Below are 18,198 nucleotides of genomic sequence, written 5' to 3' on the forward strand. Positions count from 1 at the left end.
TTTTAGTAATGAACAGTGTTCTTTGTCAAAACTGACATTCTCATCATCCACTGATGCACTTTGTAACAAAATGCAGTTTTCAGCTCAGAAAGCTTGTTTCTGACATTCTAACAGCTCAATTAGAGCATTTTAGTAATGAACAGTGTTCTTTGTCAAAACTGTAATTCTCATCATCCACTGATGCACTTTGTAACAAAATGCAGTTTTCAACTCAGAAAGCTTGTTTCTGACATTCTAACAGCTCAATTAGAGCATTTTAGTAATGAACATTGTTCTTTGTCAAAACTGACATTCTCATCATCCACTGATGCACTTTGTAACAAAATGCAGTTTTCAGCTCAGAAAGCTTGTTTCTGACATTCTAGCAGCTCAATTAGAGCATTTTAGTAACGAACAGTGTTCTTTGTCAAAACTGACATTCTCATCATCAACTGATGCACTTTGTCACAAAATGCAGTTTTCAGCTCAGAAAGCTTGTTTCTGACATTCTAACAGCTCAATTAGAGCATTTTAGTAATGAACATTGTTCTTTGTCAAAACTGACATTCTCATCATCCACTGATGCATTTTGTAACAAAATGCAGTTTTCAGCACAGAAAGCTCGTTTCTGACATTCTAGCAGCTCAATTAGAGCATTTTAGTAATGAACATTGTTCTTTGTCAAAACTGACATTCTCATCATCCACTGATGCATTTTGTAACAAAATGCAGTTTTCAGCACAGAAAGCTCGTTTCTGACATTCTAACAGCTCTATTAGAGCATTTTAGTAATGAACAGCGTTCTTTGTCAAAACTGACATTCTCATCATCCACTGATGCACTTTGTAACAAAATGCAGTTTTCAGCTCAGAAAGCTTGTTTCTGACATTCTAGCAGCTCAATTAGAGCATTTTAGTAACGAACAGTGTTCTTTGTCAAAACTGACATTCTCATCATCCACTGATGCACTTTGTCACAAAATGCAGTTTTCAGCTCAGAAAGCTTGTTTCTGACATTCTAACAGCTCAATTAGAGCATTTTAGTAATGAACAGTGTTCTTTGTCAAAACTGATTGTCTCATAATCCACTGATGCACTTTGTCACAAAATGCAGTTTTCAGCTCAGAAAGCTCGTTTCTGACATTCTAACAGCTCAATTAGAGCATTTTAGTAATGAACATTGTTCTTTGTCAAAACTGACATTCTCATCATCCACTGATGCATTTTGTAACAAAATGCAGTTTTCAGCACAGAAAGCTCGTTTCTGACATTCTAGCAGCTCAATTAGAGCATTTTAGTAATGAACATTGTTCTTTGTCAAAACTGACATTCTCATCATCCACTGATGCATTTTGTAACAAAATGCAGTTTTCAGCACAGAAAGCTCGTTTCTGACATTCTAACAGCTCAATTAGAGCATTTTAGTAATGAACAGCGTTCTTTGTCAAAACTGACATTCTCATCATCCACTGATGCACTTTGTAACAAAATGCAGTTTTCAGCTCAGAAAGCTCGTGTCTGACATTCTAACAGCTCAATTAGAACATTTTAGTAATGAACAGTGTTCTTTGTCAAAACTGACATTCTCTTCATCCACTGATGCACTTTGTAACAAAATGCAGTTTTCAGCTCAGAAAGCTTGTTTCTGACATTCTAACAGCTCAATTAGAGCATTTTAGTAATGAACAGCGTTCTTTGTCAAAACTGACATTTTCATCATCCACTGATGCACTTTGTCACAAAATGCAGTTTTCAACTCAGAAAGCTTGTTTCTGACATTCTAACAGCTAAATTAGAGCATTTTAGTAATGAACAGTGTTCTTTGTCAAAACTGACATTCTCATCATCCAGTGATGCACTTTGTAACAAAATGCAGTTTTCAGCTCAGAAAGCTTGTTTCTGACATTCTAACAGCTCAACTAGAGCATTTTAGTAATGAACTGTGTTCTTTGTCAAAACTGACATTCTCATCATCCACTGATGCACTTTGTCACAAAATGCAGTTTTCAGCTCAGAAAGCTTGTTTCTGACATTCTAACAGCTCAATTAGAGCATTTTAGTAATGAACAGTGTTCTTTGTCAAAACTGACATTCTCATCATCCACTGATGCACTTTGTAACAAAATGCAGTTTTCAGCTCAGAAAGCTTGTTTCTGACATTCTAACAGCTCAATTAGAGCATTTTAGTAATGAACAGTGTTCTTTGTCAAAACTGACATTCTCATCATCCACTGATGCACTTTGTAACAAAATGCAGTTTTCAGCTAAGAAAGCTTGTTTCTGACATTCTAACAGCTCAATTAGAGCATTTTAGTAATGAACAGTGTTCTTTGTCAAAACTGACATTCTCATCATCCACTGATGCACGTTGTAACAAAATGCAGTTTTCAGCTCAGATAGCTTGTTTCTGACATTCTAACAGCTCAATTAGAGCATTTTAGTAATGAACAGTGTTCTTTGTCAAAACTGACATTCTCATCATCCACTGATGCACTTTGTCACAAAATGCAGTTTTCAACTCAGAAAGCTTGTTTCTGACATTCTAACAGCTCAATTAGAGCATTTTAGTAATGAACAGTGTTCTTTGTCAAAACTGACATTCTCATCATCCACTGATGCACTTTGTCACAAAATGCAGTTTTCAACTCAGAAAGCTTGTTTCTGACATTCTAACAGCTCAATTAGAGCATTTTAGTAATGAACAGTGTTCTTTGTCAAAACTGACATTCTCATCATCCACTGATGCACTTTGTAACAAAATGCAGTTTTCAGCTAAGAAAGCTTGTTTCCGACATCTAACAGCTCAATTAGAGCATTTTAGTAATGAACAGTGTTCTTTGTCAAAACTGACATTCTCATCATCCACTGATGCACGTTGTAACAAAATGCAGTTTTCAGCTCAGATAGCTTGTTTCTGACATTCTAACAGCTCAATTAGAGCATTTTAGTAATGAACAGTGTTCTTTGTCAAAACTGACATTCTCATCATCCACTGATGCACTTTGTAACAAAATGCAGTTTTCAACTCAGAAAGCTTGTTTCTGACATTCTAACAGCTCAATTAGAGCATTTTAGTAATGAACAGTGTTCTTTGTCAAAACTGACATTCTCATCATCCACTGATGCACTTTGTCACAAAATGCAGTTTTCAACTCAGAAAGCTTGTTTCTGACATTCTAACAGCTCAACTAGAGCATTTTAGTAATGAACTGTGTTCTTTGTCAAAACTGACATTCTCATCATCCACTGATGCATTTTGTCACAAAATGCAGTTTTCAGCTCAGAAAGCTTGTTTCCGACATCTAACAGCTCAATTAGAGCATTTTAGTAATGAACAGTGTTCTTGGTCAAAACTGACATTCTCATCATCCACTGATGCACTTTGTAACAAAATGCAGTTTTCAGCTCAGAAAGCTTGTTTCTGAAATTCTAACAGCTCAATTAGAGCATTTTAGTAATGAACAGTGTTCTTTGTCAAAACTGACATTCTCATCATCCACTGATGCACTTTGTAACAAAATGCAGTTTTCAGCTCAGAAAGCTTGTTTCTGACATTCTAACAGCTCAATTAGAGCATTTTAGTAATGAACAGTGTTCTTTGTCAAAACTGACATTCTCATCATCCACTGATGCACTTTGTAACAAAATGCAGTTTTCAGCTCAGAAACCTTGTTTCTGACATTCTAACAGCTCAATTAGAGCATTTTAGTAATGAAAAGTGTTCTTTGTCAAAACTGACATTCTCATCATCCACTGATGCACTTTGTAACAAAACGCAGTTTTCAGCTAAGAAAGCTTGTTTCTGACATTCTAACAGCTCAATTAGAGCATTTTAGTAATGAACAGTGTTCTTTGTCAAAACTGACATTCTCATCATCCACTGATGCACGTTGTAACAAAATGCAGTTTTCAGCTCAGAAAGCTTGTTTCTGACATTCTAACAGCTCAATTAGAGCATTTTAGTAATGAACAGTGTTCTTTGTCAAAACTGACATTCTCATCATCCACTGATGCACTTTGTCACAAAATGCAGTTTTCAACTCAGAAAGCTTGTTTCTGACATTCTAACAGCTCAATTAGAGCATTTTAGTAATGAACAGTGTTCTTTGTCAAAACTGACATTCTCATCATCCACTGATGCACTTTGTCACAAAATGCAGTTTTCAACTCAGAAAGCTTGTTTCTGACATTCTAACAGCTCAACTAGAGCATTTTAGTAATGAACTGTGTTCTTTGTCAAAACTGACATTCTCATCATCCACTGATGCACTTTGTCACAAAATGCAGTTTTCAGCTCAGAAAGCTTGTTTCCGACATCTAACAGCTCAATTAGAGCATTTTAGTAATGAACAGTGTTCTTGGTCAAATCTGACATTCTCATCATCCACTGATGCACTTTGTAACAAAATGCAGTTTTCAGCTCAGAAAGCTTGTTTCTGAAATTCTAACAGCTCAATTAGAGCATTTTAGTAATGAACAGTGTTCTTTGTCAAAACTGACATTCTCATCATCCACTGATGCACTTTGTAACAAAATGCAGTTTTCAGCTCAGAAAGCTTGTTTCTGACATTCTAACAGCTCAATTAGAGCATTTTAGTAATGAACAGTGTTCTTTGTCAAAACTGACATTCTCATCATCCACTGATGCACTTTGTAACAAAATGCAGTTTTCAGCTCAGAAAGCTTGTTTCTGACATTCTAACAGCTCAATTAGAGCATTTTAGTAATGAACAGTGTTCTTTGTCAAAACTGACATTCTCATCATCCACTGATGCACGTTGTAACAAAATGCAGTTTTCAGCTCAGAAAGCTTGTTTCTGACATTCTAACAGCTCAATTAGAGCATTTTAGTAATGAACAGTGTTCTTTGTCAAAACTGATTGTCTCATAATCCACTGATGCACTTTGTCACAAAATGCAGTTTTCAGCTCAGAAAGCTCGTTTCTGACATTCTAACAGCTCAATTAGAGCATTTTAGTAATGAACATTGTTCTTTGTCAAAACTGACATTCTCATCATCCACTGATGCATTTTGTAACAAAATGCAGTTTTCAGCACAGAAAGCTCGTTTCTGACATTCTAGCAGCTCAATTAGAGCATTTTAGTAATGAACATTGTTCTTTGTCAAAACTGACATTCTCATCATCCACTGATGCATTTTGTAACAAAATGCAGTTTTCAGCACAGAAAGCTCGTTTCTGACATTCTAACAGCTCTATTAGAGCATTTTAGTAATGAACAGCGTTCTTTGTCAAAACTGACATTCTCATCATCCACTGATGCACTTTGTAACAAAATGCAGTTTTCAGCTCAGAAAGCTTGTTTCTGACATTCTAGCAGCTCAATTAGAGCATTTTAGTAACGAACAGTGTTCTTTGTCAAAACTGACATTCTCATCATCCACTGATGCACTTTGTCACAAAATGCAGTTTTCAGCTCAGAAAGCTTGTTTCTGACATTCTAACAGCTCAATTAGAGCATTTTAGTAATGAACAGTGTTCTTTGTCAAAACTGATTGTCTCATAATCCACTGATGCACTTTGTCACAAAATGCAGTTTTCAGCTCAGAAAGCTCGTTTCTGACATTCTAACAGCTCAATTAGAGCATTTTAGTAATGAACATTGTTCTTTGTCAAAACTGACATTCTCATCATCCACTGATGCATTTTGTAACAAAATGCAGTTTTCAGCACAGAAAGCTCGTTTCTGACATTCTAGCAGCTCAATTAGAGCATTTTAGTAATGAACATTGTTCTTTGTCAAAACTGACATTCTCATCATCCACTGATGCATTTTGTAACAAAATGCAGTTTTCAGCACAGAAAGCTCGTTTCTGACATTCTAACAGCTCAATTAGAGCATTTTAGTAATGAACAGCGTTCTTTGTCAAAACTGACATTCTCATCATCCACTGATGCACTTTGTAACAAAATGCAGTTTTCAGCTCAGAAAGCTCGTGTCTGACATTCTAACAGCTCAATTAGAACATTTTAGTAATGAACAGTGTTCTTTGTCAAAACTGCCATTCTCTTCATCCACTGATGCACTTTGTAACAAAATGCAGTTTTCAGCTCAGAAAGCTTGTTTCTGACATTTTAACAGCTCAATTAGAGCATTTTAGTAATGAACAGCGTTCTTTTTCAAAACTGACATTTTCATCATCCACTGATGCACTTTGTCACAAAATGCAGTTTTCAACTCAGAAAGCTTGTTTCTGACATTCTAACAGCTAAATTAGAGCATTTTAGTAATGAACAGTGTTCTTTGTCAAAACTGACATTCTCATCATCCAGTGATGCACTTTGTAACAAAATGCAGTTTTCAGCTCAGAAAGCTTGTTTCTGACATTCTAACAGCTCAACTAGAGCATTTTAGTAATGAACTGTGTTCTTTGTCAAAACTGACATTCTCATCATCCACTGATGCACTTTGTCACAAAATGCAGTTTTCAGCTCAGAAAGCTTGTTTCTGACATTCTAACAGCTCAATTAGAGCATTTTAGTAATGAACAGTGTTCTTTGTCAAAACTGACATTCTCATCATCCACTGATGCACTTTGTAACAAAATGCAGTTTTCAGCTCAGAAAGCTTGTTTCTGACATTCTAACAGCTCAATTAGAGCATTTTAGTAATGAACAGTGTTCTTTGTCAAAACTGACATTCTCATCATCCACTGATGCACTTTGTAACAAAATGCAGTTTTCAGCTAAGAAAGCTTGTTTCTGACATTCTAACAGCTCAATTAGAGCATTTTAGTAATGAACAGTGTTCTTTGTCAAAACTGACATTCTCATCATCCACTGATGCACGTTGTAACAAAATGCAGTTTTCAGCTCAGATAGCTTGTTTCTGACATTCTAACAGCTCAATTAGAGCATTTTAGTAATGAACAGTGTTCTTTGTCAAAACTGACATTCTCATCATCCACTGATGCACTTTGTCACAAAATGCAGTTTTCAACTCAGAAAGCTTGTTTCTGACATTCTAACAGCTCAATTAGAGCATTTTAGTAATGAACAGTGTTCTTTGTCAAAACTGACATTCTCATCATCCACTGATGCACTTTGTCACAAAATGCAGTTTTCAACTCAGAAAGCTTGTTTCTGACATTCTAACAGCTCAACTAGAGCATTTTAGTAATGAACTGTGTTCTTTGTCAAAACTGACATTCTCATCATCCACTGATGCACTTTGTCACAAAATGCAGTTTTCAACTCAGAAAGCTTGTTTCTGACATTCTAACAGCTCAACTAGAGCATTTTAGTAATGAACTGTGTTCTTTGTCAAAACTGACATTCTCATCATCCACTGATGCACTTTGTCACAAAATGCAGTTTTCAGCTCAGAAAGCTTGTTTCCGACATCTAACAGCTCAATTAGAGCATTTTAGTAATGAACAGTGTTCTTGGTCAAAACTGACATTCTCATCATCCACTGATGCACTTTGTAACAAAATGCAGTTTTCAGCTCAGAAAGCTTGTTTCTGAAATTCTAACAGCTCAATTAGAGCATTTTAGTAATGAACAGTGTTCTTTGTCAAAACTGACATTCTCATCATCCACTGATGCACTTTGTAACAAAATGCAGTTTTCAGCTCAGAAAGCTTGTTTCTGACATTCTAACAGCTCAATTAGAGCATTTTAGTAATGAACTGTGTTCTTTGTCAAAACTGACATTCTCATCATCCACTGATGCACTTTGTAACAAAATGCAGTTTTCAGCTCAGAAACCTTGTTTCTGACATTCTAACAGCTCAATTAGAGCATTTTAGTAATGAAAAGTGTTCTTTGTCAAAACTGACATTCTCATCATCCACTGATGCACTTTGTAACAAAACGCAGTTTTCAGCTAAGAAAGCTTGTTTCTGACATTCTAACAGCTCAATTAGAGCATTTTAGTAATGAACAGTGTTCTTTGTCAAAACTGACATTCTCATCATCCACTGATGCACGTTGTAACAAAATGCAGTTTTCAGCTCAGAAAGCTTGTTTCTGACATTCTAACAGCTCAATTAGAGCATTTTAGTAATGAACAGTGTTCTTTGTCAAAACTGACATTCTCATCATCCACTGATGCACTTTGTCACAAAATGCAGTTTTCAACTCAGAAAGCTTGTTTCTGACATTCTAACAGCTCAATTCGAGCATTTTAGTAATGAACAGTGTTCTTTGTCAAAACTGACATTCTCATCATCCACTGATGCACTTTGTCACAAAATGCAGTTTTCAACTCAGAAAGCTTGTTTCTGACATTCTAACAGCTCAACTAGAGCATTTTAGTAATGAACTGTGTTCTTTGTCAAAACTGACATTCTCATCATCCACTGATGCACTTTGTCACAAAATGCAGTTTTCAGCTCAGAAAGCTTGTTTCCGACATCTAACAGCTCAATTAGAGCATTTTAGTAATGAACAGTGTTCTTGGTCAAATCTGACATTCTCATCATCCACTGATGCACTTTGTAACAAAATGCAGTTTTCAGCTCAGAAAGCTTGTTTCTGACATTCTAACAGCTCAATTAGAGCATTTTAGTAATGAACAGTGTTCTTTGTCAAAACTGACATTCTCATCATCCACTGATGCACGTTGTAACAAAATGCAGTTTTCAGCTCAGAAAGCTTGTTTCTGACATTCTAACAGCTCAATTAGAGCATTTTAGTAATGAACAGTGTTCTTTGTCAAAACTGACATTCTCATCATCCACTGATGCACTTTGTCACAAAATGCAGTTTTCAACTCAGAAAACTTGTTTCTGACATTCTAACAGCTCAATTAGAGCATTTTAGTAATGAACAGTGTTCTTTGTCAATACTGACATTCTCATCATCCACTGATGCACTTTGTCACAAAATGCAGTTTTCAACTCAGAAAGCTTGTTTCTGACATTCTAACAGCTCAACTAGAGCATTTTAGTAATGAACTGTGTTCTTTGTCAAAACTGACATTCTCATCATCCACTGATGCACTTTGTCACAAAATGCAGTTTTCAACTCAGAAAGCTTGTTTCTGACATTCTAACAGCTCAACTAGAGCATTTTAGTAATGAACTGTGTTCTTTGTCAAAACTGACATTCTCATCATCCACTGATGCACTTTGTCACAAAATGCAGTTTTCAGCTCAGAAAGCTTGTTTCCGACATCTAACAGCTCAATTAGAGCATTTTAGTAATGAACAGTGTTCTTGGTCAAAACTGACATTCTCATCATCCACTGATGCACTTTGTAACAAAATGCAGTTTTCAGCTCAGAAAGCTTGTTTCTGAAATTCTAACAGCTCAATTAGAGCATTTTAGTAATGAACAGTGTTCTTTGTCAAAACTGACATTCTCATCATCCACTGATGCACTTTGTAACAAAATGCAGTTTTCAGCTCAGAAAGCTTGTTTCTGACATTCTAACAGCTCAATTAGAGCATTTTAGTAATGAACTGTGTTCTTTGTCAAAACTGACATTCTCATCATCCACTGATGCACTTTGTAACAAAATGCAGTTTTCAGCTCAGAAACCTTGTTTCTGACATTCTAACAGCTCAATTAGAGCATTTTAGTAATGAAAAGTGTTCTTTGTCAAAACTGACATTCTCATCATCCACTGATGCACTTTGTAACAAAACGCAGTTTTCAGCTAAGAAAGCTTGTTTCTGACATTCTAACAGCTCAATTAGAGCATTTTAGTAATGAACAGTGTTCTTTGTCATAACTGACATTCTCATCATCCACTGATGCACGTTGTAACAAAATGCAGTTTTCAGCTCAGAAAGCTTGTTTCTGACATTCTAACAGCTCAATTAGAGCATTTTAGTAATGAACAGTGTTCTTTGTCAAAACTGACATTCTCATCATCCACTGATGCACTTTGTCACAAAATGCAGTTTTCAACTCAGAAAGCTTGTTTCTGACATTCTAACAGCTCAATTCGAGCATTTTAGTAATGAACAGTGTTCTTTGTCAAAACTGACATTCTCATCATCCACTGATGCACTTTGTCACAAAATGCAGTTTTCAACTCAGAAAGCTTGTTTCTGACATTCTAACAGCTCAACTAGAGCATTTTAGTAATGAACTGTGTTCTTTGTCAAAACTGACATTCTCATCATCCACTGATGCACTTTGTCACAAAATGCAGTTTTCAGCTCAGAAAGCTTGTTTCCGACATCTAACAGCTCAATTAGAGCATTTTAGTAATGAACAGTGTTCTTGGTCAAATCTGACATTCTCATCATCCACTGATGCACTTTGTAACAAAATGCAGTTTTCAGCTCAGAAAGCTTGTTTCTGAAATTCTAACAGCTCAATTAGAGCATTTTAGTAATGAACAGTGTTCTTTGTCAAAACTGACATTCTCATCATCCACTGATGCACTTTGTAACAAAATGCAGTTTTCAGCTCAGAAAGCTTGTTTCTGACATTCTAACAGCTCAATTAGAGCATTTTAGTAATGAACAGTGTTCTTTGTCAAAACTGACATTCTCATCATCCACTGATGCACTTTGTAACAAAATGCAGTTTTCAGCTCAGAAAGCTTGTTTCTGACATTCTAACAGCTCAATTAGAGCATTTTAGTAATGAACAGTGTTCTTTGTCAAAACTGACATTCTCATCATCCACTGATGCACGTTGTAACAAAATGCAGTTTTCAGCTCAGAAAGCTTGTTTCTGACATTCTAACAGCTCAATTAGAGCATTTTAGTAATGAACAGTGTTCTTTGTCAAAACTGACATTCTCATCATCCACTGATGCACTTTGTCACAAAATGCAGTTTTCAACTCAGAAAACTTGTTTCTGACATTCTAACAGCTCAATTAGAGCATTTTAGTAATGAACAGTGTTCTTTGTCAAAACTGACATTCTCATCATCCACTGATGCACTTTGTCACAAAATGCAGTTTTCAACTCAGAAAGCTTGTTTCTGACATTCTAACAGCTCAATTAGAGCATTTTAGTAATGAACAGTGTTCTTTGTCAAAACTGACATTCTCATCATCCACTGATGCACTTTGTCACAAAATGCAGTTTTCAGCTCAGAAAGCTTGTTTCCGACATCTAACAGCTCAATTAGAGCATTTTAGTAATGAACAGTTTTCTTGGTCAAAACTGACATTCTCATCATCCACTGATGCACTTTGTAACAAAATCCAGTTTTCAGCTCAGAAAGCTTGTTTCTGAGATTCTAACAGCTCAATTAGAGCATTTTAGTAATGAACAGTGTTCTTTGTCAAAACTGACATTCTCATCATCCACTGATGCACTTTGTAACAAAATGCAGTTTTCAGCTCAGAAAGCTAGTTTCTGACATTCTAACAGCTCAATTAGAGCATTTTAGTAATGAACTGTGTTCTTTGTCAAAACTCAGGTTCTCATCATCCTCTGATCCACTTTGTCACAAAATGCAGTTTTCAGCTCAGAAAGCTCGTTTCTGACATTCTAACAGCTCAATTAGAGCATTTTAGTAATGAACAGTGTTCTTTGTCAAAACTGACTATCTCATCATCCACTGATGCACTTTGTAACAAAATGCAGTTTTCAGCACAGAAAGCTCGTGTCTGACATTCTAGCAGCTCAATTAGAGCATTTTAGTAATGAACAGTGTTCTTTGTCAAAACTGACATTCTCATCATCCACTGATGCACTTTGTAACAAAATGCAGTTTTCAGCTCAGAAAGCTCGTTTCTGACATTCTAACAGCTCAATTAGTACATTTTAGTAATGAATAGTGTTCTTTGTCAAAACTGACATTCTCATCATCCACTGATGCACTTTGTAACAAAATGCAGTTTTCAGCTCAGAGAGCTTGTTTCTGACATTCTAACAGCTCAATTAGAGCATTTTAGTAATGAACTGTGTTCTTTGTCAAAACTGACATTCTCATCATCCACTGATGCACTTTGTCACAAAATGCAGTTTTCAGCTCAGAAAGCTTGTTTCTGACATTCTAACAGCTCAATTAGAGCATTTTAGTAATGAACAGTGTTCTTTGTCAAAACTGACATTCTCATCATCCACTGATGCACTTTGTAACAAAATGCAGTTTTCAGCTCAGAAAGCTTGTTTCTGACATTCTAACAGCTCAATTAGAGCATTTTAGTAATGAACAGTGTTCTTTGTCAAAACTGACATTCTCATCATCCACTGATGCACTTTGTAACAAAATGCAGTTTTCAGCTAAGAAAGCTTGTTTCTGACATTCTAACAGCTCAATTAGAGCATTTTAGTAATGAACAGTGTTCTTTGTCAAAACTGACATTCTCATCATCCACTGATGCACTTTGTCACAAAATGCAGTTTTCAACTCAGAAAGCTTGTTTCTGACATTCTAACAGCTCAATTAGAGCATTTTAGTAATGAACAGTGTTCTTTGTCAAAACTGACATTCTCATCATCCACTGATGCACTTTGTCACAAAATGCAGTTTTCAACTCAGAAAGCTTGTTTCTGACATTCTAACAGCTCAATTAGAGCATTTTAGTAATGAACTGTGTTCTTTGTCAAAACTGACATTCTCATCATCCACTGATGCACTTTGTCACAAAATGCAGTTTTCAGCTCAGAAAGCTTGTTTCCGACATCTAACAGCTCAATTAGAGCATTTTAGTAATGAACAGTGTTCTTGGTCAAAACTGACATTCTCATCATCCACTGATGCACTTTGTAACAAAATGCAGTTTTCAGCTCAGAAAGCTTGTTTCTGAAATTCTAACAGCTCAATTAGAGCATTTTAGTAATGAACAGTGTTCTTTGTCAAAACTGACATTCTCATCATCCACTGATGCACTTTGTAACAAAATGCAGTTTTCAGCTCAGAAAGCTTGTTTCTGACATTCTAACAGCTCAATTAGAGCATTTTAGTAATGAACAGTGTTCTTTGTCAAAACTGACATTCTCATCATCCACTGATGCACTTTGTAACAAAATGCAGTTTTCAGCTCAGAAACCTTGTTTCTGACATTCTAACAGCTCAATTAGAGCATTTTAGTAATGAAAAGTGTTCTTTGTCAAAACTGACATTCTCATCATCCACTGATGCACTTTGTAACAAAACGCAGTTTTCAGCTAAGAAAGCTTGTTTCTGACATTCTAACAGCTCAATTAGAGCATGTTAGTAATGAACAGTGTTCTTTGTCAAAACTGACATTCTCATCATCCACTGATGCACGTTGTAACAAAATGCAGTTTTCAGCTCAGAAAGCTTGTTTCTGACATTCTAACAGCTCAATTAGAGCATTTTAGTAATGAACAGTGTTCTTTGTCAAAACTGACATTCTCATCATCCACTGATGCACTTTGTCACAAAATGCAGTTTTCAACTCAGAAAGCTTGTTTCTGACATTCTAACAGCTCAATTAGAGCATTTTAGTAATGAACAGTGTTCTTTGTCAAAACTGACATTCTCATCATCCACTGATGCACTTTGTCACAAAATGCAGTTTTCAACTCAGAAAGCTTGTTTCTGACATTCTAACAGCTCAACTAGAGCATTTTAGTAATGAACTGTGTTCTTTGTCAAAACTGACATTCTCATCATCCACTGATGCACTTTGTCACAAAATGCAGTTTTCAGCTCAGAAAGCTTGTTTCCGACATCTAACAGCTCAATTAGAGCATTTTAGTAATGAACAGTGTTCTTGGTCAAATCTGACATTCTCATCATCCACTGATGCACTTTGTAACAAAATGCAGTTTTCAGCTCAGAAAGCTTGTTTCTGAAATTCTAACAGCTCAATTAGAGCATTTTAGTAATGAACAGTGTTCTTTGTCAAAACTGACATTCTCATCATCCACTGATGCACTTTGTAACAAAATGCAGTTTTCAGCTCAGAAAGCTTGTTTCTGACATTCTAACAGCTCAATTAGAGCATTTTAGTAATGAACAGTGTTCTTTGTCAAAACTGACATTCTCATCATCCACTGATGCACGTTGTAACAAAATGCAGTTTTCAGCTCAGAAAGCTTGTTTCTGACATTCTAACAGCTCAATTAGAGCATTTTAGTAATGAACAGTGTTCTTTGTCAAAACTGACATTCTCATCATCCACTGATGCACTTTGTCACAAAATGCAGTTTTCAACTCAGAAAACTTGTTTCTGACATTCTAACAGCTCAATTAGAGCATTTTAGTAATGAACAGTGTTCTTTGTCAAAACTGACATTCTCATCATCCACTGATGCACTTTGTCACAAAATGCAGTTTTCAACTCAGAAAGCTTGTTTCTGACATTCTAACAGCTCAATTAGAGCATTTTAGTAATGAACAGTGTTCTTTGTCAAAACTGACATTCTCATCATCCACTGATGCACTTTGTCACAAAATGCAGTTTTCAACTCAGAAAGCTTGTTTCTGACATTCTAACAGCTCAACCAGAGCATTTTAGTAATGAACTGTGTTCTTTGTCAAAACTGACATTCTCATCATCCACTGATGCACTTTGTCACAAAATGCAGTTTTCAGCTCAGAAAGCTTGTTTCCGACATCTAACAGCTCAATTAGAGCATTTTAGTAATGAACAGTTTTCTTGGTCAAAACTGACATTCTCATCATCCACTGATGCACTTTGTAACAAAATCCAGTTTTCAGCTCAGAAAGCTTGTTTCTGAGATTCTAACAGCTCAATTAGAGCATTTTAGTAATGAACAGTGTTCTTTGTCAAAACTGACATTCTCATCATCCACTGATGCACTTTGTAACAAAATGCAGTTTTCAGCTCAGAAAGCTCGTTTCTGACATTCTAACAGCTCAATTAGAGCATTTTAGTAATGAACAGTGTTCTTTGTCAAAACTGACTATCTCATCATCCACTGATGCACTTTGTAACAAAATGCAGTTTTCAGCACAGAAAGCTCGTGTCTGACATTCTAGCAGCTCAATTAGAGCATTTTAGTAATGAACAGTGTTCTTTGTCAAAACTGACATTCTCATCATCCACTGATGCACTTTGTAACAAAATGCAGTTTTCAGCTCAGAAAGCTTGTTTCTGACATTCTAACAGCTCAATTAGAGCATTTTAGTAATGAACAGTGTTCTTTGTCAAAACTGATATTCTCATCATCCACTGATGCACTTTGTAACAAAATGCAGTTTTCAGCTAAGAAAGCTTGTTTCTGACATTCTAGCAGCTCAATTAGAGCATTTTAGTAATGAACAGTGTTCTTTGTCAAAACTGACATTCTCATCATCCACTGATGCACTTTGTAACAAAATGCAGTTTTCAGCTCAGAAAGCTTGTTTCTGACATTCTAACAGCTCAACTAGAGCATTTTAGTAATGAACTGTGTTCTTTGTCAAAACTGACATTCTCATCATCCACTTATGCACTTTGTCACAAAATGCAGTTTTCAGCTCAGAAAGCTTGTTTCTGACATTCTAGCAGATCAATTATAGCATTTTAGTAATGAACAGTGTTCTTTGTCAAAACTGACATTCTCATCATCCACTGATACACTTTGTCACAAAATGCAGTTTTAAGCTCAGGAAGCTTGTTTCTGACATTCTAACGGCTCAATTAGATCATTTTAGTAATGAACAGTGTTCTTTGTCAAAACTGATTTTCTCATCATCCACTTATGCACTTTGTCACAAAATGCAGTTTTCAGCTCAGAGAGCTCATTTCTGACATTCTAACAGCTCAATTAGAGCATTTTAGTAATGAACAGTGTTCTTTGTCAAAACTGAGTTTCTCATTATCCTCTGATCCACTTTGTCAAAAAATGCAGTTTTCAGCTCAGAAAGCTTGTTTCTGACATTCTAACAGCTCAATTAGAGCATTTTAGTAATAAACAGTGTTCTTTGTCAAAACTGACATTCTCATCATCCACTGATGCACTTTGTCACAAAATGCAGTTTTCACCTCAGAAAGCTCGTTTCTGACATTCTAGCAGCTCAATTAGAGCATTTTAGTAATGAACAGTGTTCTTTGTCAAAACTGACTTTCTCATCATCCACTGATGCACTTTGTCACAAAATGCAGTTTTCAGCTCAGAAAGCTCGTTTCTGACATTCTAGCAGCTCAATTATAGCATTTTAGTAATGAACATTGTTCTTTGTCAAAACTGACTTTCTCATCATTCACTGATGCACTTTGTCACAAAATGCAGTTTTCAGCTCAGAGAGCTCGTTTCTAAAAAAACTGACATTCTCATCATCCACTGATGCACTTTGTAACAAAATGCAGTTTTCAGCTCAGAAATTTCGTTTCTGACATTCTAACAGCTCAATTAGAGCATTTTAGTAACGAACAGTGTTCTTTGTCAAAACTGACATTCTTATCATCCACTGATGCACTTTGTCACAAAATGCAGTTTTCAGCTCAGAAAGCTCGTTTCTGACATTCTAGCAGCTCAATTAGAGCATTTTAGTAATGAACTGTGTTCTTTGTCAAAACTGACTTTCTCATCATCCACTGATGCAATTTGTCACAAAATGCAGTTTTCAGCTCAGAGAGCTCGTTTCTAAAAATTATAACAGCTCAACTAGAGCATTTCAGTAATGAACTGTGTTCTTTGTCAAAACTGAGTTTCTAATCATCCTCTGATCCACTTTGTCACAAAATGCAGTTTTCAGCTCAGAAAGCTCGTTTCTGACATTCTAGCAGCTCAATTATAGCTATTTAGTAATGAACATTGTTCTTTGTCAAAACTGACTTTCTCATCATCCACTGATGCACTTTGTCACAAAATGCAGTTTTCAGCCCAGAGAGCTCGTTTCTAAAAATTATAACAGCTCAACTAGAGCATTTCAGTAATGAACTGTGTTCTTTGTCAAAACTGAGTTTCTAATCATCCTCTGATCCACTTTGTCACAAAATGCAGTTTTCAGCTCAGAAAGCTCGTTTCTGACATTCTAACAGCTCACTTAGAGCATTTTAGTAATGAACAGTGTTCTTTGTCAATACTGTCATTCTCATCATCCACTGATGCACTTTGTCACAAAATGCAGTTTTCAGCTCAATAAGCTTGTTTCTGACATTCTAACAGCTCAATTAGAGCATTTTAGTAATGAACAGTGTTCTTTGTCAAAACTGACATTCTCATCATCCACTGATGCACTTTGTAACAAAATGCAGTTTTCAGCTCAGAAAGCTCGTGTCTGACATTCTAACAGCTCAATTAGAACATTTTATTAATGAACAGTGTTCCTTGTCAAAACTGTCATTCTCATCATCCACTGATGCACTTTGTCACAAAATGCAGTTTTCAGCTCAGAAAGCTTGTTTCTGACATTCTAACAGCTCAACTAGAGCATTTTAGTAATGAATAGTGTTCTTTGTCAAAACTGACATTCTCATCATCCACTGATGCACTTTGTAACAAAATGCAGTTTTTAGCTCAGAAAGCTTGATTCTGACATTCTAACAGCTCAATTAGAGCATTTTAGTAATGAACAGTGTTCTTTGTCAAAACTGACATTCTCATCATCAACTGATGCACTTTGTCACAAAATGCAGTTTTCAGCTCAGAAAGCTCGTTTCTGACATTCTAGCAAGTCAATTAGAGCATTTTAGTAATGAACTGTGTTCTTTGTCAAAACTGACATTCTCATCATCCACTGATGCACTTTGTCACAAAATGCAGTTTTCAGCTCAGAGAGCTCGTTTCTGACATTCTAACAGCTCAACTAGAGCATTTTAATAATGAAGAGTGTTCTTTGTCAAAACTGACATTCTCATCATCCTCTGATGCACTTTGTCACAAAATGTAGTTTTCAGCTCAGAGAGCTCGTTTCTGACATTCTAACAGCTCAATGAGAGCATTTTAGAAATTAACAGTGTTCTTTGTCAAAACTGACATTTTCATCATACTCTGATGCAATTTGTCACAAAATGCAGTTTTCAGCTCAATAAGCTTGTTTCTGACATTCTAACAGCTCAATTAGAGCATTTTAGTAATGAACAGTGTTCTTTGTCAAAACTCACATTCTCATCATCCACTGATGCACTTTGTCACAAAATGCAGTTTTCAGCTCAGAAAGCTTGTTTCTGACATTCTAAAAGCTCAATTAGAGCATTTTAGTAAGAACAGTGTTCTTTGTCAAAACTGAGTTTCTCATCATCCTCTGATGCACTTTGTCACAAAATGCAGTTTTCAGCTCAGAAAGCTTGTTTCTGACATTCTAACAGCTCAACTAGAGCATTTTAGTAATGAATAGTGTTCTTTGTCAAAACTGACATTCTCATCATCCACTGATGCACTTTGTAACAAAATGCAGTTTTTATCTCAGAAAGCTTGA

The sequence above is a fragment of the Barbatula barbatula genome (genome assembly GCF_947034865.1).
Source record: "Barbatula barbatula genome assembly, chromosome: 17".
NCBI lineage: Eukaryota > Metazoa > Chordata > Actinopteri > Cypriniformes > Nemacheilidae > Barbatula > Barbatula barbatula.